The sequence below is a fragment of the Symphalangus syndactylus genome, chromosome 6 (genome assembly GCF_028878055.3).
Source record: "Symphalangus syndactylus isolate Jambi chromosome 6, NHGRI_mSymSyn1-v2.1_pri, whole genome shotgun sequence".
NCBI lineage: Eukaryota > Metazoa > Chordata > Mammalia > Primates > Hylobatidae > Symphalangus > Symphalangus syndactylus.
Window position 1 is genome coordinate 81,862,240 of NC_072428.2, and position 4,789 is coordinate 81,867,028.

Here is a 4,789-nt window from a genome sequence, read left to right on the forward strand (position 1 = left end):
GAGAACTGGCCCACTTGGCATACGCATCCCCATCAAAGCCTCACCACAGCTTCTACTAACAACCTCAGCCAAGCCACTAAGGAAATCACAGATTCCTCTGATGCTATTCACAGCTGAAGAAATCATACAGAGACTACACTATTGCATGCATTCAGAATCAAAGCTAAAGTACCTTTGCCAACCAACAACTTTAATATATCTTAAGGAAAAAGCCTTCCTCTATGAAAGTTAATCCAAAAACTGAAAAGAGCAATTGTTACATAAGGTGCACAAATATCAATATTAGGACAAGAGAAACATGAAAAAGAAAGAAAATATGACACCACCAAAAGATCACAATAATTCTCAGCAAGAGATTTCAATCCAGAAAAAATTTACAAATTCCTAGAAAAATAATTCAAAATATTAATCTTGAAGAAGCTCCGGGAGGTCCAAGAAAACACTGAAAAACCAAATAGAAGAAACAATCTCAGAAGTTGAAAACAGGTCTCTTAAAATGACCCAGCCAGAAAACAATTTTAAATAAAGAATAAAAAAGGATGACCGAAGCCTGCATGACATATGAGACACCATAAAGTGACCAAGTATTCAAATTTTGGGGGTCCCAGAAGGCAAAGAGAAAACTAAAGGGTTAGAAAACCTATTTAACAAGATAATAGATTAAAATTTCCCAAGCCTAGCATAAGATGTAGACATCCAGATTAAGGAAGCCCAGAGATCTTCAAAAATATACTGTTCAAAAAGGTCTTCTCAACAGCACATTGTAGTCAAAATGTCAAAAGTCAAAGACAAATAGAATTCTGAAACACAGCAAGAGAAAAGTATCTAGTCACCTGTAAATGAATCCCCATCAGGCTAACGGTAAATTTCTAGCAGAATCCTTACATGACAGGAGAGAATGGGATAATATAGTCAAAGTACTAAAAGGAAAAAATTGTCAGTCAAGGATACTAAACTCAGCAAAATTATCCTTCATAAATAACGGAGAAAAAAAAGACTTTCTCAGACAAGCAAACATTAAGGGAATTCATCACCACTAGACCAGTCCTACAAGAAATGCCTAAGAGAATCCTATGTCTGGAAGTGAAAGAAAAATATCTACCACCATAAAAACACACAACAACATAAAACCCACTAATAGAGCAAATGTATAAACAAGGAAGAGAAAAGACTCAAATGATAACACCATAGAAAACCACCAAACCACAGTGATAAACAAGAGGAGAGAAAGGAACAAAGTATATACAAAACAATCAGATCTCAATCAACAAAATGACAGGAATAAACCCTCACATATCAATAATAACCTTAAATATAAATGGATTAAATTTTCACTCAAAAGACATAGGCTTGCAGAATGGATAAAAAAATTACGACCCACTGGGACACTCATCTCGTCTGTAAGGCCACATATAGACTGAAAGTAAAGGGATGGAAAAAAGATGTTCCATGCAAATAGAAACCAAAATCAAGCAGTGGTAGCTATACTTATATCAGATACAGCAGACTTTAAGCCAAAAACCATACAAAGAAACAAAGAAGGTCATAATATAATGATAGAGGGATCAATTCAGCAAGAGGATATAACAATGCTAAACATACATGCAACCAACACTGACCCTAAAGAAATGAAGATCTATGCACTTCCTGATAACAATAAAAGATAACAATAAAAATAATCCTCTTGAAGCTTAGTGAGCTACATAATAACACAGTCAACTAAACAAATCTTAAAAAACAATATATGAACCAATTAAAAATTTAATAAAGAGATAAAAACTACATAAAAGAAATAAAAAAGAAATTCTGAAGCTAAAGAGCGTAATAACTGAATTTTAAAATTTCATAAAGAGTCTCAATAACAGACTCAATTAAGCAGAAAAAATAATCTTTGAGCAAAAGACAGGACATTTGAAATTAATCTGTTGGAGGAACCAAAAGAAAACAGAATGAAAAACAGTAAAAAAACAAAAAAAAACAAAAAGAAACCCTGTGGAACTTATGGGACAACATCAAGCAAACCAATATATGCATTATGGAAGTTCCAGATGGAACAGAGAAACAAAAGAGGGCAGAAGTCTTTTGTAAAGAAATAATGACTAAAACTTCTAAAATCTGGAGAGAGAAATGAACACCCAGATCCATGAAGTCCAAAGAACTTCTTCACAAGAAATCATAATGGGAGTTCTTCAAGTTGAAATAAAAGGACTCTAACAACATGAAAATATATGAAGTATATAACCCGTTATAAAGGTAGAAATATAAATAGATTAAATATAAAGAGATCTTTAACAACACACATTATGATCAAATTTTCAAAAGCCAAAGACAGAGAATTTTGAAAGTACCAAGAGATAAGCAATTCATCACATATGAGAGAACATAAGATTATCAGTAGATTTCTAAGAAGAAACCTTGCTGGCCAGCTATATTCAACATGCAAAAACAAAAAAACATTTTAACCAAGAATACTATACCTGAAAAGTCTGTCCTTCAGAATTGGAGGAGAGATTAGGACTTTCCCAGAACAAAAAGCTACAAGAGTTCATCACCACTAGACTTGCTTTACAAGAAATATTAAAGGGAATTCTTCAAGCTGAAATAAAAGCACTCTAACAACATGAAAATATATGAAATATAAAGCTCATTATAAAGATAAAAATATAGTCAAATCCTGAATACTTTAACACTGTAATGGTGGTGCATAAATCACTTTTAACTCTAGTATAAAAGTTAAAAGACAAATGTATTAAAAATAACTGTAACTACAATAATTTTTAATTGATACATAATATATAGAAATGGAAATTGTGACATCCAACATAAAACATGGGAGGAGATGTTAAAGTGTAGCATTTTTGTGTACAGAAAAATTTGTTATTAGCTTAAAATAAACTGTTATAACTATAAGATGTTTTATGCAAGCCCCTTGGTAACCACAAAGAGAAAACCAGCAGTAAATACATAAAAGATAATGAGAAGAGAATAAAGCATAACATTAAAGCACAAAAATTATCAAATCACAAAGGAATACACCTAGGGAGAAAGAATAAAATGAAGAAACTACAAAACAGTCAGAAAATTAACAAAATGGCAGTAGTAAATTTTTACCTATCAACACTTACTTTAAATATGAATGAATTGAATTCTCCTATCAAAAGATATACAGTATATGAATGGATTAAAAAACAAGATCCAACTATATGCTGCCTAAAAGAGATCACTTTAGCTGTAAGGACACACATAAGCTGAAAGTGAACAGAAGTTGAAAAAGATATTCCATGCTAATGGTAACCAAAAGAGAGCAAGGATGGCAGTAATTGCATTAAATAAAATAGACTTTAAGTCAAAAAACTGTAAAACAAGACTAAAAAGGTTATTATATAATGATTAAGGATCAGTTTATCAAGATGATGTAACTATAAATAAATACCTACTCAATATAAAAGCACTTAAAATATATAAAGCAAACACTAGAGAAATGAGTAGACAAACAGCATTCAATGATAGCAGGAGACTTCAATGCCTCACCTTCAACACTGAATAGATCATCCAGATAGAAAACTGATAAACATACAGTGTTGAACAACCCTATAAATCCAATAGACATATACAAAACATTTCATCTAACTGCAGCAGAATACACATTCTTCTCAAACACACACAGAAAATTCACAAATACATGAAAATAAAGCAACACACTCCTGAACTAAGGGGTCAATAAAAATATCAAATAAGGAATAAAAAATACTTAATGAGATTGATATAATAATCTTGATGAGAAAGATGACAAATGAGAATGAAAATACAGTATATCAAAACTGATACGATGCAGTAAAAGCAGTTTATAGGGAAGTTTATAGTGATAAATGCTTACATGAGAAAAAATCTTCAATAAACAACCTAAATTTACACTTCAAAGAAGTAGAAAAAGAAATACCAACTAAGCCCAAAGTCAGTGGAAGATAAGTATTAATAACAAAGACCAGAACAGAAATAAATTAAACAGAAAAACAATAGGAAAATTCAAAGAAACTGAAAGATTTTTTAACATAAATAATATTGATATATCTTTAGCTAGTCTAAGACAGGCAATTCAGATACATAAAATTATAAATGAAGGAGAAAACAATATACCAATACCACAGAAATGCAAAAGATCATAAAAGACTACTATGAACAATTATATGCCAACAAATTGGAAAACTTAGAATAGATAAATTCCTAGATACATACTATCCACCAAGACTGAATCATGAAGAAATAGAAAATCTGAACAGAACAGTAATGAGTAAGAAGATTGAATTAGTAATCAAAACTGTTCCATGAAAGAAAAGCCCACAACCTAGTAAATTCTATCAAACATTTAAAGAAAAAGTAATTCCAATCTTTCCTAAACTCTTCCAAAAAATTAACAAGGAAACACTTCCAAACTCATTTTTCAAGGTCAACTTTATCCTTATACTAATGCCAGACAAGGACACTACAAGAAAAGAAAATTACAGGCCAATATCCTTGATGAACTTAGATGCAAAAATCCTCACCAAAGTACTAGGAAACAAGATTCAACAGCATATTAAAAAAAATTTACCATGATTAAGTAGGATTTTTCCCTTGGATGCAAGGAGAGTTCAACATACACAAATTAATAAATGTGATAGAGCACATTAACAGAATAAGGGACAAATCCATATGATCATCTCAATAGATGTAGAAAAAAGATTGGATAAAATTCAACATCATTTCATCATAAAAACTCAACGGATTAGGTATATAATGAATGTACCTC